Below are 18,265 nucleotides of genomic sequence, written 5' to 3'. Positions count from 1 at the left end.
TGAATCAGAGCTTGTAAAGAAGGGGATGCATATTTATTTATTTTAGTTTCTATCAATCATTTTTTGCAAGGTTTTGAATCTTACAATTTTTCTCCCTCCCTCCCTTCCCTACCCTCCCCTCCCCCCCAACAAAAGGCAATCTGATGAAGGCTTTACATTTTAACCATTCTAAACATGGATGGAAATTGAACATGTTTTGAGAGGAAAATCAGATATAAAAAGAAAGGAAGAAAACATTAGAGATAATGCATAAGACAATTTTTTAAAATTGAAGATAATAAGCTGTGGTCTTCAGTTAAACTCTACAGTGGCTTTTCTGGATAAGAATGATATTTTCCATCACAAATTCCTTAAAATTGTCTTTGACTATTGTACTGATGAAATGAACAAGTCTATCTTGGTTGATCATCATCACCTGTTGCTGTTAATGTGTATGATGTTCCTCTGGTTCTGCTCACTTCATTCAGCATCAACTCATGATTTCTTATGGAGCAATAGTGTTCCATCACATACATATACCACAATTTGTTCAGCTATTCCCCAATTAATGGATATTCCCTCAATTTCAATTCTTTGCCACTACAAAAAGAGCTGAATATTTTTGTACATGTAGGATTTTTACCCTTTTTCGTGATCTCTTTGGGATACAGACCCAGTATCATATTACTGGATGAAAGGGTATGGACATATTTATTTCCCTTTGAATATATTTCCAAATTGTTCTCCAGAAATCAGTTCACAACTCCACGAACAATGCATTAGTGTACCAGTTTTCCCACATGCCCTCCAACATTGATCATTATCCTTTCTAGTCATAATGGCCAATATACACATTTATTTAAGGCGCAGTACATCCCAATCTTCTAAGGGCAATTTTCAAGTTGAAGTCAATGAGATAAAAGACTATTTATAAGTGTGCCAAGATGATTTCATCATTATCATTAAGTCAGTAGCAATCAGTGTTGACTGCCTATTCATAGACTTAACTATAAGCTCAGTTTCTCGCCTCACTGAAGTCAGGGCATATTTCCAAGCATTTAAGAACTCTGACTGCTGAAGATCCCTCCTGTTGTTTCTCTTATCCTGGACTCTATGGGGAAAGTGCACAACTGTATTTCAGTTTAGCTGCCACAGAAGTATGTCTGCCATAATATCTTATATGGATATGGTTGTTTCCTGAAAAAACTGTTTAATAAAAGTAAGAGATCCAATTTTGTGGGGGCAATTTTGAACATTGAAAGAGTTACAGAAATTAAAGCATCTCTGAGGTATCACCTCACAACTCTTAGAATTGGCCAATATTACCCGAAAGGACAATGATCAATGTTGGAAGGTATGTAGGAAATCTGGGACATTAATACATTGTTGATGGAGCTGTGAACTGATCCAACCTTTCTGGAGATCAATCTGGAATTACACCCAAAGGACAATAAAAATGTGCATATCCTTTGATCAAGCAATACTGGGTCTATATCCTGAAGAGATCATGAAAAGGTTAAAAAATCACTTGTACTAAAATATTCACAGAAGCTCTGTTTGTGGTAACAAAGAATTGGAAATTGAGTGAATGGCCATCAATTGGGGAATGACTGAACAAAACTGTGATATACGTACATTATGCAATACTATTGTTCTATTAGGAACCATGAGGGATGGGAATTCAGAGAAGCCTGGAAAGACTTGCATGAACTTATACCGAGCAAGATGAACAGAACTAGAAGAAAATTGTACCCCCTAACAGCAACATGGGGGTGGTGATCAACCTTAGTGGGCTTGCTCATTCCATCAGTGCAACAATCAGGGACAATTTTAGGGTATCTACAATAGAGAATACCATCTGTATCCAGAGAAAGAACTGTGATGTTTAAACAAAAACCAAAGACTACTACCTTCAATTTAAAAATTAAAAAAGTTGTCTTATGTACTATATAATTTTACTTACTACAAGAAAAATGTGACTGTGTCTGGACTTTCTGAATGAGTTTGATACAATGAGCTGAAGATGTCTGTTCTAGAAGATAAATTCACTGCCCTAGTGGATGTGATAATAGGAAAATGAAAAAATTGGTGTTTATTTCATGAAAACTTCAAATGTTAAGATCGCAAAACTACAGAAAAGATGGAAAAGATCAAGAATATAATTCCTTTTGAACAGATGACCATAGAGGATTTGAATGCAGCCTTCCTTCAAACTGTGCTGAAAAGATAAAGTGTCCATATTGGTCCCACAAGTCAATTGAGAGCCTCTAAATTTGCTCCTCAGAGGAAGCTGTGGCCCTTTTGTCACATGCTCCTGAAATCTCAAAGAAAGCCAATTGTACTATTTTTAAAAACCTGCCATATTTCCAGAAATGGAAATGTTAAACGCACTGACCTAAAGTCTGCAAATTATTCTCTTTCCATGTTTTTGAAAATAAGAACATTAGGAGCAACTAGGTGGCGCAGTGGATAGAACACTGGCTCTGGAGTCAGGAGTACCTGAGTTAAAATCTGGCCTCGGACACTTCATAATGACCTAGCTGTGTGGTCTTGGGCAAGCCACTTAACCCCATTACCTTGCAAAAAAATTTTTTTTACAAAAAAAGGAAAATAAGAACATTAGTTCTTTTCCTCTTGTGGCAACTCTTTCATTCTAAAAGACTTTTCAAAGATTATAAACAAGTTCTTTCAGTACCTTTTATTTCTTCTGGGACACTCTGAAATGACATTGTTACAACGATCTTGCTACCCCCTTTTCCAAGCCTGCTAACTAGTTTTCCTCTATTCTTTCTCTTTCCAAGACCATTATCCTTGAAAATGAAAATTAGACTCATCTAAGAGATGAATGCTTCTCTCACTATAATTCTTACTACCTGTCTCTACCTCCCATCATTGGTCTTATCCCTACCTCAGTGCTCCACTTGGTCCCAGTATAGCTTTAAAACATCTTCAACCTATAGATTTTATGTTGTTCTGGGCATTTCTTATCAGGCTTAGTTCATTCTGGTGTTTATCATTCTCGAGACTATTTTCGCATTGTACTTGTCCTGATTTGTTTGACTTCTTGCCTTTACTTCCATTTCATCTACATTATCTCTTTGAAAGTCTGTTTGTTCATGATTTCCCTCTGGAGTCACATCTCTCTCTCTCTCTAGACAGGTCCCATTTTTCTTGCTCAGAGGAATCATTTTCACACATATCTTTAGTGTTTCTTTTATAAGTTATGCCATCATCCCTCTTGGACTGATTTCTACAAAACATTAGACTGCTAGATCTTACCTCTCCTTCCTTTTAATAGTTTGATATGCATTATTGCAAAATCTAAGGAACACATCAAACTTGACTTATTTACCTCTTTGAAGTAAACTATGATTTTGTGGACTCCTATCCCTAATGACTATTGTCATTTACTTGAACAACTAATTTCTCATTTTTCATCAAAATTGCTACATCCATATAGAAAATGCCGATCCTACCTCTATCATTTACTACCTGTATGATCTTGGTCAAGTCTCTTGACATCTTTTGGTCCTTTGTTTTCTCATCTGTAAAAATGAAAGAAGCTGACTCTAAACTTCCTTCTAGTACTAAACCTAGGATCATGATTCCTTGTTATTTTTTAAAGCTTTTGAAGGCAAGTCACATATTAATCACTATTCTGCTATGTATATATATACATATATTTGTATATATGCATAAATATGTATTTAGATATGAATATATACATGTATTATATATATATAATCTTTCAAGCTATCCTTCCACTTAGCTTTCAATCTATCTATTCATCCATTCATCTTTTCATTCATATATCTAGCCATACATCCACTTATCCATCTATCTATTTATCCATCCATCTATCAATTTATCCATCCATCTATCTATCTATGTATGGGTGATTGAGTGAATTAGAAAATTTTTGAGGGCAGAGACAATCTTTTGTCTTTGTAACTTGAGGGTCTTGTACCAGATCCTGAACTAAGTAATTGCTTAATAGATGTGTATTGATTGATGTGTATTAAAGCATAGGAAGCAAATGATCATAGGATTATAGATATAGAACTAGAAAGGACTGCAAGTACCATCTTGTCCAGTCACTTTATTAACAGCTAAGAAAACTACGATTCAGAAATTGCCCAAGATCCTATAACTAATTAATAATTGTAACAGCTCAGATATGCATGTGGAAACAGAGAACTTACCTAGAACAGAGATTGAAATTATTTGTGTCACCTTGGGCAAGTCACTCTGTAGGTTTCAATTTCTTCATTTGTAAAATAATGGGAATAAATGATGGGAATAGATGACTTCTACAATTTCTTCTAGCTCTAAATCTATGTGTCTTTATATCAGGAAATTATGTGGTGCAATGAGGGTTCAGGAAGGGGCAATGTGGTACCTTGCCTTAGAAACAATCCAACCTAAGCAACATTTTACAATCCAGGAAACTGAGAGGAAGAAAAAGAGAAATGATTTATTCAAGCTTCACTATGATCCCATCTACATCTTAAAATGACTAGGGGTCAGAGCCAAGAGCACCATGAAGGCAGCATTCCCTGACAACTCCAACCCCCCAACCCCCCCCCAAAACAAAGGATGGCTCTAGCCAAAATTTAGAGGGGCAGAACCCAGAAAGACTGAGTGATACATTTTCCCAGTCCAAGATAACTTAGAAGTTCCTGGGGAAAGGTGTGCTTCACCAGGACCAGGGGCTGGAAAAAATCCAAGGCTACAGTACAACCCAGTCCAGCACAGCACAGCTCAGTGCAGCCCAGAGATCACCAGCAATAGCCTGAAGGGGTGGTAAGAGAACTCTGCAGCACCTGGGTGAGTGTGGAGTGAGGAGCATTGGTGGCAGAATCTGCAGTAAGAATTAGAAGAAAGCATGCTACACCTCCAGAGAAGATAAGGGAAGTCTGCAGAGATTTCTCTGCTCTCCCTGGGGCAGGACTCTGCTGTTTGTCTATACTCTGACCCAAGTTTGGGCTTCCATACTAAGATAGCTGGATCCCGCCTTATAGCCCCAGGGCAGAGGGCAGTGCTGTGGTCATCTATATATCAAAGCACAGGCAAGAGCCCTTAAGATCTTGGAGGAATAAAGGTCCAGTAGGGTTTTCCAGAAAAAAACAACCCCAAAGCCTTGGAAGTGCTGTAAATTAGCCTTGGGCAGAAGAAATGAGTAAACAACAGAAAAAGAAGGATCTTACCATAGAGAATCACTTCTGTCCCATGGAAGATCAAACCACATACTCAGATGATGACAAAATTGAAGTTTCCTTATCCAAAACCTCCAAGAGAAATAGGAAAATGGGCTCTGTGGATGAGCTCTAAAAAGACATTGAAAAGCAATTAAGGGAGGTGGAGGAAAAATTGGGAGGAGAAATGAGAGCAATGCAGAAAAATCATGAAAACCAAATCAAAAGCTTGGTGAAAGATATACAAAAAAAATACTGAAGAAAATAATGTGTTAAAAACCAGTTTAGGCCTAATGGAAAAAGCAAAACAAAAGGCAAATGAGGAGAAGAATGCCTTAAAAAGCAGAACTGGCCATCTGGAAAAGGAGATAAAAAAAGCTATCTGAAGAAAATAACTCCTTCAAATTCAAAATGGAACAAAAGGAAGCTGATGACTTTGCAAGAAAGTAGGAAGAAATAAAACTCTTCCAAAAAAGCCAAAAATTAGAAGAAAATGTGAAATATCTCATTGGAAAAACAACTGACCTTGAAAACAGATCCAGAAGAAATCATTTGAAAATTATTGGACTATCTGAAAGCCATGACCAGGAGAAGAGCCTAGACCTCATTTTTCAAGAAATAATGCAGCAAAATTGCCCTGAGATCCTAGAAGCTGAGGATAAAATATAAATTGAGAGAATTCACCTGTCACCCCCTGAAAGGGATCCCAAAAGAAAAACTTCCAAGAATATTATAGCCAAATTCCAAAACGCCCAAATCAAAGAGAAAATTCTAAAAGCTACCAGAAATAGACAATTCAACTACCAAGGCACAGCATCTATATTAAGGGCTTGTAGGGATTGGAATATGATATTCCGGAAGGCAAAAGATCTTGGTAAACAACTGAGAATCAACTACCCAGCAAAACTGAACATCCTCTTTCAGGGGAAAAGATGGATTTTCAATGAAACAGAGGACTTTCAAACTCTCCTAACCAGATGACCAGAGTTGAACAGAAAGTTTGATCTCCAAGTACAGGACACTGGTGAACCATAGAGGGGGTAGAAGAGAGGAACTAACTATAAGGAACTTGATGATGTTGAACTGTTTGTATTCCTGCGCAGGAAGAAGATATTCATAACTCATATGGACTTTCTCATTTATAAGAGCTGTTAGAAGGAGCAGATATAGACAGGGCATAGGAAGGAGCAGAATATAATGGTATGAGATGTGGTAAAGGGATGGAGTCAATGGGCCACGGGGGAAAGTACTGGGAGGAAGGAAAAGGAGATGAAGAAGAAGCTGAGAGATTTCACTTAAGAGCCAAAACAAAAGTTTTTTCAATGGAGGGGAGGGGTTAAGGCAAGGGGAAATGAGCGAGCCCATTCTCATAGGAAATGGCTCAGGGAGGAAATGGCATGCACTCTTAATAGGGTGAGGAAATCTGCCTTGCCCTGAAGAAGGGTGGGAGGAAAGGGACAGGATGAGGGGGAATGGGGGGTGGGCAAGAAGGGGGGAATAGGTGATAGAAGAGAGGGAAGATCAAAGTAGAAGGTACTCAAATTCAACACACTTTTGGACAGGGCCAGGATGAAAGGAGAGAGAGAGAGAGAATAGAATAAATGAGAGTGGGGAGGAATAGAGTGGAGGTAGAGCTAGTAATAGCAACTGTGGGAAAAATATTGAAGCAACTTCTCTGGTGGACTTATGATGGGGAAAGCAATTCACCTCAGAGACAGAGACATTGAAATATGAACACAGCCTAAAGTACATTTTTTTTCTTTTCTCTCTCTCTATTCTTGAGGTTTCCTATCTTCTTGGGGGAAGGGGAAGGGGTTTAATAATAATAATAAACATAAGTTTATTCTTAGGTTTACTCTTATAACATTCAATTTACATCAATATATGGCATGGAAACAATGTAGAGACTGTCAGACAGCCTTCTGGGGGGGCGAAGGGAAGAGGAAGAAAAATTGTAGAATTCCAAGCCTTGCAAAAAATGATGGGTACATATTACTATTGTATATAATTGGAAAAAACAAATAAAATGTTAAAAAAAAGGAAAAAATAAATAAAATAAAGTGACTACATTTTCTGGAATATACAAATGAGTGATATTTATCTCTGCATCTATTATAGAAGAGAAAATCCACACAAGATATATATTTCCAAATGAAATTTATTAATATTTGAAAAGAATAAAAAGTCTAAGAGGTATAGTTTCTAATTAATCAATTTATTAATTAGGATAGCAGATAATAAATTGAGATCAATGGTTCTCTAGGAAATCAAATACTACTGAATTTTTAAATACCCTTGGAAAGAGGGGATTGTCCCTGAAGGTGAAAATTAATTCTGATTGGTTAACAATTAATAAGGGAATGTCTATTATAACGAGAGTTGGACTTAATCCAATGAGGGGCTAGGGGATGTGACTGATCATGTCAGTATTATCTGACAATCTCCAGCAATCTATACAAAAGAATTTATATACCACACAATCCTACACGAATTGCACAGTCATCTGGAATTCATCTAAACTAGGTTCTTTTTATTCTTTAATGAGAAATAATCTCTCCCATCTTGATGGGATCCTACCCAAGATTGAGCAGAATGTCTCATTGTTAGCCCTGTCCTTCACAAGAAATAAAAAAAAGAAAAATTCATCTAATAAATGAACTACTAATAATTGGCTTTTAATAATAAAAAAGAAAATCTTTGGGTCCTATATACAAAACTGGTCATTAGAGTTAGAGCTAATAGCAAAACTGAGACCCAGAAAGGTCAAGTGACCTTCCCACACAAAAGCAATTGGCAGAGGAATTTGAACTTGAGTTCTCTAGAATGTAGATACTATTACCTTTCCATTATGCCATGCCCAGCTGAAGGTAGAATGGAATGACTGTGGTCTTCCAAATATAAGTTGTGTGAGACACTCCTTCCAAGGAGTTCTTTTTATACAGAAAAATTTCCATCTCTGATATACCTTCAAATTAACCCTCCTTTTTAATGTAATATATGCTCCTCAAGTGAACATATATTAATATTAATAACCTTCCTTTTTGGTGTTTATTGGAGAATAATTGAATGTTATCAGTTTCTTCTATTTTTATTATCAGTTTCTTCTATTTCTATATCTATGATTTGGGATCTATGAGCCTAGTGCCTAGTACTTGGTTGAGAGGGATGAGAATATGGGATTAGAATATATATCAATTTACTCAAGATGAGTTTTGTTATTATTCAGTTATTTTCATTGTGTCTGACTTTTTGTAATCTTGTTTGGGGTTTTCTTGGCAAAGATACTGGAGTGATTTGCCATTTTCTTCTCTAGTTCATTTTACAGATAAAGAAACCAAGACAAATAGGGTTAAGTGACTTTCCCAGAATCATACATCTAGTAAATGTCTGAGATCATCTTTGAATCATGGAAAATGAATTTTCTTGACTCTAAACTGGGGGCTCTACCTACTGTGCCATCCAGTGCCCTAAAGAGCAATTAATCAAGGAATTAATAAATGATTTAAACTACAATCTCAAAAGCTAAGAGGAAATTTGAGACCAGGATAAGCATTATCAATAAAGTTATAATTGGTTAAACTAGGGGAGATTTTCTTTTTATTTTAATTTAAATATTTTATTTGTTTTCCCAACTGCATGCAAAAGTAGTTTTCACCAATTTTTTGTATTATTTTGAGTTTTACAATTTTTCTCCCTCTCTTCCTTTCCTCCCCCCTGATAGAAAGCAATCTGACATAAACTCTATATTTTTAACCATGCTAAACAGTTTGATATTGAACATGTTGTGAGAGAAGAATCAGATCCAAATGGAAAAAATCATTAGAGAGAAAAAAATGACAAAATTCGTAAATTGACTTTTTAAAAATTGAAAATTGTTTTTAATTAAAAAATTGAAGCTTTGACTTTCATTTAAATTCCACAGTTCTTTCTTTGGATATGGATGGTATTTTCTATCACAAGTCTTTTTAAATTGGCTTTGATTATTGTACTGTTAAATGAACAAGTTCATCATGGTTGATAATCACCCCATGTTGTTGTTAATGAGTTTAATGTTCTTCTGGCTCTCTTCAATTCACTCAGCATCAATCCAGTCTTTCCAGATTTCTTTGAAATCCCTTCCCTCATGGTTTCTAATAAAACAGTAGTGCTCCGTAACATACATATACCACAATTTGATCAGCCATTCCCCATTTGATGGGCATCTCCTCAATTTCCAATTCTTTGCCACTTCAAAAAGAGCTGTAATGAATATTTTTGTACATGTGGGAGTGTTACCCTTTTTCATGACCTCTTCAGGATACAAACCCAGTAATCTTATTGGTGGATCTAAGGAGATTCTCGTTTTTATTGCCCTTTGGGTGTAATTCCAAATTGCTTTCCAAAAAGTTTGAATAATTTCACAGTTCCACCAACAATGCATTAGTGTCCCTGTTTTGCCACATCCCTTCCAACATTAACATTTTCCTTTCTAGTCATATTGGCCAATTTGAGAGATGTGAAGTGGTACCTCAGAGGTATTTTAATTTGCATTTCTCTCATCAATAATGATTTAGAACAATTTTTCATATGACCTATAGATAGCATTGATTTCTTTGTCCCAGAATTGCCTTTGCTTATACTTTGACCATTTATCAATTGGGGAATGATTTTTTTATAATATTGACTCAGTTCTCTATATATTTTAGAAATAAGTCCTTTGTCAGAAATACTAGTTGTAAAAATTGTTCCCCAACTTGCTCCATTCCTTTTAATCTTAGTTGTTGTGGTTTTGTTTCTGCAAAAACAAACCTGGGCCTCTTGGGACAATGTGAGAACACCTGGGGCTGTTTCTGTGTTTGTACTGGGGAAAGTCAGGTCCTCCCACAGAAATGCTGGGGGCTCCACTGGAAACACCAGGGGCTGGCTCCTGGACCTTCCAAACCAGCTGAGCTGGTGGAATGGAGCCCCACTGGAGCTCTCCTAATCTGAGTACTGGAACTCTCCCAGTGTGCCTCAAAATTGTAAGAAATAAATTCTAATATATACATCACCAGAATGGTAACATAATACAATGAATGATGGTACACATAGTTTGAAGGATAAGACAAGGACTGGGAGGGCACTAGCAAGCAAAGATTAGAATAGCCTTCCTGTAGATAACACTCAAGTTGAATTTTAAGCATCTTCTCAGTCTTTGCTTTAAACCAAGAAATCATAATCCATTTGTCCTCATGGTTCACACAGTGTTTTCTACCCCCCTCTTGGCTATGAATGAAGACAGAGAGGAAAGCACATGACCAATATCTGAGTAGTGAAACCAAATGAGATCTCCAGTGATAATAAATCTCTGATGGAAAGAGAAGAAATTCCCTTGGATTCAATGCAATTCAATCTTTTCCAAATTGTTCTTCTTAACTTCTTCCCCTAACCCCTACTCTACTCAGCCCTTATGAGTTCCCAGTCACTTTATAGAATGGTACTCTACATGATAGAAGGTCACCTAGATGAAAAGAAAAAATATCTTGGTCCACACAGTCTTTGTTCTGACCTACCTACCAGTCTTTCTGTCTTCACTGCATATTCTCATTGATTCATAACTGGAAGGAACATTAGAGATTAATTCCTCCAATCTCCTTTTATTACTTGAAGAAACTGTTGTTATTTATTCCGGGTAACAAAAATAATAAAAGAGCACAGTGTGGGTTTTTAATCTGAGATTCTCTCCCACAAAGGCTATCCAGAAAAAAAAAATGTATCCTGATATCTGATAAAATTTGGAACACATTGTCATGATCCCTCTGTCCCCCCACCCCCATAATCATAGTACTTTATATGAACTACTTCAGAGCAATGAATTAGTACCAGTGCTGGTCCAGACTTGGGCTCCAACTGAGCCCCAAGTAAGACCAATTCTAAATCAAGAGTGCCCCCTGGTGCCTTCTCCTAAGAAAATTTACTTTCTCATTTGTTCCCTATGATTTTTCTGGCTTTCCCTCATTCATGGACAGTTTCATTGCAGGTGGAGGAAACTATAGGGTCCCCATCAGTGTGGAACCATCACTGGGAAAGAAACTCACATCACAGCCTTTGGGGGGGACAGGAAGAGCTAACCTTTGATGAATTGGTGTGAAAGATGCCACTTAGGAAGACAAAGGAACAGGTGGGCTTCATCAACTGTAAGTAAAATCCAGAAAACAATCAAAATTTTGCCACTTGCCTAAGAGTCATTTCACCTCACTGGGTGAATTGGGGTGATGTAGCCATCTCCCTGGCTAGTCTATTCTAGGGTTCTAGGGCATCTAGAGAATCCAGCAATCACACTACCCATAGAGTGGTTAAGGATTAGAACCTAAGGAGTTGGAACCCATCAAAGTTTGATTTGTGCCATACCCAAACCAGGAGGTCCCTTGCTGCTGTTTGAGGGTTTGAGAGTACTAAGGTCCCTGGTTAAGATGAATATTGAAAGGTAATGACCTACAAGTCCCTGAGATGAGAAAAATGGGCTCAGAGTCTCAGTACACAAAACCCTGACTGAATGACTTGCTGAACTGTATGCCTATCACCCTCCCACCATCAGCAAAACCACCCTGTTTCCTACCTTTCCAATTTACAAAAAAAGGATATTATGATGTAAAGAGCCCTGGGCTGAGAGCGAGGAGACCTGGATTTCAATTTTCTCAATTTATAGCTATATAACATTGACCAAGTCATCTCTCTCTCTCTCTGCCTGTCTGTGTGTGTGTCTCTCTGTCTCTCTCTCTCTGTCTCTCTCTCTCTCTCTCTCTCTCTCTCTCTCTCTCTCTCTCTCTGTCTCTCTCTGTCTGTCTGTCTCTCTCTCTGTCTCTCTCTCAGTTTCCCCCAGTCATACAAGAGAATCACATATCTAAGATCACCTCCCATTCTAGTAATGCATAATATGCATTATTCCCTCTTAGAGAAGAGAAAAGGATATGTAACTGTGAGAAGTCATGCATCTGACAGATGAGGGCATCAACAATAAGGATCAGGTGGAGGGGGGAAAGAAAAACAGTTCTGGAGCCCTTCATGTTAGTGCAATGTGGAAACAAAGCTTCCAAGTTTTTTCCTGCCCCACTGATTGGCCATCTTTTCACCTCTTTTTTGGGGAGTGAGAGAGGGCTCTGGAGGGAGGGAGGTCATCACTGAGAATTCTTTTGGGAAAGGATAGTGAAGAGACTCTTAACCAATCGAGCTCCTGGCAAAGTTCTGAGGAGTTTTCCAAGAAATGAAATTAGGAAGCTGTGGTTTTGGAACTCAGCATGACTTTTTTTTGTTGATGTTAAGGCACTGGGGGGGGGGGGTGGAATGAGGTTGGTAAGAAAGAAAAACAAAGCTGACTACAGCTCCCTGAACTATTCTTAAGACCTAACTTTCTCTGAAATTAATTATTTTTCCTCAGATAAAGGAAAAACCCAGGAAAAAGGAAGGAAGCCTAGGTCATCTTTTATGGAGGAGTAGTTAAACCTCTCAAGAAAAAGACCTTCACCAACTTAGGCCTTTGGGCCCTGGCTCCCTAGTCTTGCTCAATGATGGGGGCAATGAAGGACCATAAATTACAGACTCTTTTCTCCCCTATGACTAGATTTTTATTGGGGGGGGGAATCATAACTCACATTTAAAATGCTCTTTCATGGGTGGCTAGGTGGCACAGTGGATAGAGCACCAGCTCTGGAGACAGGAGGACTGAGTTCAAATCCGGCCTCAGACACTTCATAATTACCTAGCTGTGTGGCCTTGGGCAAGCCACTTAACCCCATTTGCCTTGCAAAAACCTAAAAAAAAATTTTAAAAATAAATAAAATGCTCCTTCAACATTTGCAAAGGACTTTTTTTATACATTGAGCTTATTGAGTCACAACCATGTGAGAAAGATGTCTGCTATCATTCCCATTTTTTTCAGATGACTCAACAAGCTAGATAAGTGAATCTGCTTGCCCAGAATCATCTGGCTAGCAAATTTCACAGGCAAGCTTGGATACTACTAGGTCTTCCTGGCACCACATCCATCACCCTTTCTACTCTGCCCCAATGTCTCTCCAGGTGAGTTTGGAGCATTCATGGGTGGTAGGGCAGAGGAGAGGCTGAATCAATTCAAAAGGGATAAACTAAAAATATCTTGAGGATACTTTGAAAATCCTTTCTCCACCAACTCCTGAATGTGCTCTCTCTGTCTCCCTCTGTCTCCCTCTGTCTCTCTCTCTGTCTCTATCTCTATCTCTGTGTCTGTGTGTCTGTCTCTCTCTCTTTCTCTCTCTCTCTCACACACACACACACACACACACACACAGTTTTATTGAAATCTCTAGATATTTACTCATGAGGTTCTTTCTGTTTGGGATGCCTTCCTTCTCTACCTAGTCAAATATTATGGGTTATTCAAGCTCTGCTTCATACTCAGCCTTCTCCATTCAACCTTTCTAGAAGATTGCAATGGACAAAGATTTCTCTTTTCTCCAAATTCTAATGTCAATGCCTCAAATTCAACATATCCCAAACAAAAATTCATCTTTGGTCCCCCCAAATCCTGCATCTGCAACATCTTTATGATAGTCCCACCATCTTTTTAAACACTTATACTCATTACTTTTGGTTCTCAGTCACTCTACCTCTTTATCTCTCTAACTCTACATCCCTCTATGCCTCTTTCTCTGTCTCTGTCTTTCTGTCTCTGTCTTTGTGTCTGTCATACTCTGTCCCTCTGTTTCTCTCTATATGTCTTTCTCTCTGTCTCTCTCCTGTCTCTTTAGCTCTCCCTCCTCTCTGTCACTGTCTCTCTTCTCTCTGTCTCTTCATGTTCCAAACCTTCCTAGACAGACATTGTGCCATAGCAGATGTCAGGAAGACCTGGTATCAAAATGTGCCTCTGATGTGGCAAACCCCTCTTTTCCATTTCTATTGCAACTACAATAACTCTAGTCTGGGGGCCTTGCCTCTTTTTCACTTCAGCCATTGCAGAGACTTCTCTTTAGCCTTCCAGGCCCTAGCATGCACATCCCCATTAACCTCAATGCTCTCCCTGAGTCATCTCTTCAATGCACAAGTCTGCTCTCATTCCTCTATTCAAAAACATGCAGGGTCTCCCTGTTGCCTAAGAAATCAAGTTTAACATCATAATAAGTCAACTTTAACGTCCTCCACAGCCTAATTCTGTTGTATATTGCTCCCCTTCACATGCTCAACATAGCAATAAAGTTACTCTTCTCTAATCATCTTTCTCATTCTGGTTTCATGAATCTCAGTGACTTTTTCAGAAGACTATGTGGTACAGTGTGGTAAAAGGTCTGAACTTGGAGTCAATTCCAAATCAAAATTTTGGCCCAAATTTTCTTTTACCATATAACTAATGATTACTAGTTATATGGTATTTATTGAGCAACTCAATTCAAATCTGAACTTCAGTCAAGGCAGCATTTTTAAGCACTTACCTATATGCTAAGCACTGTGTTAACCTCAGTTTTCCCCCTCTGTAAAATGAATGGCTAGGACTAGATGAACTTTAAGAACTTTTCTGTCTCTGAAGTCCTAGAATTCTAACTCTTGAGAATTTCTTTTTTTCTTTTTTTTTTAGGTTTTTTTGCAAGGCAAATGGGGTTAAGTGGCTTGCCCAAGGCCACACAGCTAGGTAATTATTAAATGTCTGAGACTGGATTTGAACTCAGGTACTCCTGACTCCAGGGCTGGTGCTTTATCCACTGCACCACCTAGCTGCCCCACTCTTGAGAATTTCAATGATAAAAATGACTATTTTAGGTGGGTAGTACACTCCAAACCATGTCAAATGGAAAGCGGAGAATTCTCTGAGCTTTTACAAGATTGCATCACCAATAAATCTATCAACATACATTTATTAAGTGTAAGTCATAGACTGGAGATAAATAAATAAATAAACAAACATAAATGAATGAATGAATAACATATATGTTTGTGTATTTATTTATTTATTTATTTATTTATTTATTTATATATAATCCTCTGGTAGAATAGAATATCCAAGCATGAATTGGTCGGGTCACATTGTAACTTGTCTCTAATGTTGTGACATTTATTTGATCTTCAGTAATTAAAAAGCAAGAAACACACACACACACACACACACACACACACACACACACACACATATATATATATACACATATATGTATATATATACACAAACACATATACATACATATATATATAAAATCTTCTGGTAGAATAACTGAGCTTCATTTGGACTGATAACACTATAACTGATCTCTAATGTAGTGATATTTTCAGCAACAAAGAACAAGAACCATATATATATATATTATATATATATATGGCTCATACTTAATATATATTAATATATAAATATATTGATTACTTGTGCCCAGCCTGAGACAGAACGTTCCAAGCTCCTCTTGGTCTGATCAGTCACAGTTGGACAAACTGTCATTTGTCTCCAACATAATGATGTCATTTGGTCTTCTTTGAAAATAAAGGACAAGAAGCAACCAAGCACATACATACATACATACATATATAAATACTCCCACACAAAGAATGAAAGTCTCTATTCTAAAGGAGTTCACATTTTAGCCATCATCATCATCATCATCATCATCATCAAAACTGAATATACTGATTCCCCCCAGAACTACCTGTAGGTTCAGATCCTTTCTTGTAAGGGACTAGAAATATCCTCAAGTGATTCTGGAGACTGGTTGACACTTTACTTTCTCTACACCTCTATCCTTGAACCAAATATCACCAAATGAATTATTTTCTCCATCTTTCTCTGCTGAACTCTTTGTGGAAATGTTCCACTGGCCCTGCTGCAGGGGCCAATATTTGAAATATACCTTGCTAATGGTGGTAATAGGTGGATATGACTTCAGGGAATAATGAAAAGGGGGGGTAAATCCTTTTTGCTGGTGCATCTTTGAATTGTGCAAGATTTTTATTAGTTGAAACCACTCAGGATACTCTAGATCCTGGAGGGGCAAAAATAGCCTGCCTAACCTTGAGACAATGGAGTGAAAGTTTACTTGCTATGCTTTGAACTCATCTAACCCATGAATGGAAAGGATGGGCAACTATTTGAGGAAGGAGACTTGGCAATGTATAGCTGAACTTCCATGTCAGAGGAAGGGTGGAGGGAGCCAATTCAACTGTAGTTTATGAAGGGGACTTTCTGCAATAGTCATGTGAAGACAATGGAGTTTCCACATGGCTGAGGGCCAGCCAGATGTTTCTCCAGCCGTACTTTGACCTTCAGCTCACTAAGTGGACTGGAAGTTGAGACATCCATTTTTCCAATCCGATCTTTCCTCCAAATCTGTTCATTGGCTTCAGACAAGTCACTGCACTTTCTTTTTTTCCCCTTTTCTGATTTATTTTATATTATTACAATAATCTTGTGAAAGTAAACATAAACCCCCTGCCCCCAAAATAAATAGAGAAATCTCAAGATAAATGAAGGGAGAGGGGAAAAAATGTACTTCAGTCTGTGTCCAGATTCCATTGACTCTGTCTCTGGGATGAGTAAAGATGTCTTCTTTATCATAAGTCCACCAAAGAATTTTCCCACATTCCCATATTTCCCACAGTCACTATTACTAGCTGTATTTACCTCCATCCTATTCCTCCCCACTCCCATTTATTCTATTTTCTCTCTCATTTCACCCTGTCCCTGCTTGGAAGTGTGTTGTATCTGATTAGCCTTTCTTCTATCACCTATTCCCCTCTTCTCTCCACCATGCCCCCTTCCCATCCCTTTCCACTCATTTTTCTTTAGGATAAGATAGATTTCTATACCTTATCTTTATACTATATTATACCAATTTATACTTTATACTATATTATACATTATATTCAGCTCCCTCCTGTGCCTTGTCTCTATATGCTCCTTCTAACAGCTCTTATAAATGAGAAAGTTCATAAGAATTATCAGTATCATCTTCCCATGCAGGAATACAGGCAGTTCTGCAGCATAAAGTCCCTCATAATTAGTCCTTCTCTTCCACTTTCTCTATGCTTCACCTGAGTCTGTACTTGAAGATCAAATTTTTTCCCAGCTCTTGTTATTTAAACAGGAAATTATGAAAGTCCCCTGTTTCATTGAATGTCTACCTTTTCTCCTATAGAAGGATGTTCAGTTTTGCTGAGCAGTTGATTCTCACTTGTAAACCAAGCTCTTTTGCCTTCTAGAATATCATATTCCAAGCCCTATGAGCCCTTAATGTAGACATTACCAAATCCTGTATAATCCTGACTGTAGAGCCACAGTAGTTGAATTGTTTCTTTCCGGCAGCTTGTAGTATTTTCTCTTTGACTTGGGGGTTTGCAGATTTAAGCTATAATATTCCTGGGAGTGTTTCTTTTGGGATTTCTTTCAAGAGGTGATCAGTGGATTCCTTCAATTTCTATTTTACCCTCTGCTTCTAGAATCTCAGTGCAATTTTGCTGTATTATTTCTTGAAAAATGAAGCCTAGGTTCTTTTCCTGGTCATGACTTTCAGGTAGCCCAATAATTTTTTAATTATCTCTTCTAAATCTGTTTACTAGGTCAGTTGTTTTTCCAATGAGATATTTCACATTTTCTTCTAATTTTTGTTATTTTGTTTTTGTTTTATTGTTTCTTGATTTCTCTAAAAGTCATCAGCTTCCTTTAACTCTTTTCCACATTTGAAGGAGTTATTTTCTTCAGAGAGCATCTTCATCTCCTTTTCTAGCTGGTAAATTCTGCTTTTTAAGGCATTCTTCTCATTTGCCTTTTGGGTTGCTTTTTTCCAATTGACTTAATCAGGTTTTTAATAAGTCATTTTCTTCGATATTCTTTTGTAATTCTTTCACCAAGTCACTGACTTGATTTTCAAGATTTTCCTGCATCACTCATTTCTCTTTCCAATTTTTCCTCTGCCTCCCTTATTTGCTTTACAAAGTCTTTTCTGAGCTTCTCCATAGCCTAAGCCCATTTCCTATTTCTCTTGGAGGCTTTGGATACAGTAGCTTCGACTTTGTCATCTTCTGAATGTGTATTTTGGTCCTTCATGGGACCAAAGTAAGCTTCTATGATCAGGTTCTTCTATTCCTATTGTTTGCTCATTTCCTCAGCCTATGACTGTTTTATT

General features: G+C 37.6%; 1 protein-coding gene across 3 annotated transcripts in view; it reads right to left on the bottom strand.

Moving 5' to 3' along the window:
- LOC141490136 (C-C motif chemokine 3-like) overlaps window positions 1-18,265 on the bottom strand; it is an 84,823-nt gene that overhangs the window by 3,893 nt on the left and 62,665 nt on the right. Inside the window, exon 3 of one of the 3 annotated variants that reach the window (XM_074190390.1) lies at window positions 11,265-11,327. The exons of the other annotated variants lie outside the window; for them this stretch is intronic. The gene's annotated coding sequence lies outside the window, so the exon portion shown is untranslated. The remainder of the gene's footprint in view (window positions 1-11,264; window positions 11,328-18,265) is intronic. 3 annotated transcript variants of the gene reach the window in all.

The sequence above is a fragment of the Macrotis lagotis genome, chromosome 5, assembly GCF_037893015.1.
Source record: "Macrotis lagotis isolate mMagLag1 chromosome 5, bilby.v1.9.chrom.fasta, whole genome shotgun sequence".
In the NCBI taxonomy this organism is placed as follows: Eukaryota; Metazoa; Chordata; class Mammalia; order Peramelemorphia; family Peramelidae; genus Macrotis; species Macrotis lagotis.
Note: the sequence above shows the minus strand (reverse complement) of the source record. Positions and strands in the feature narration are given on the sequence as shown.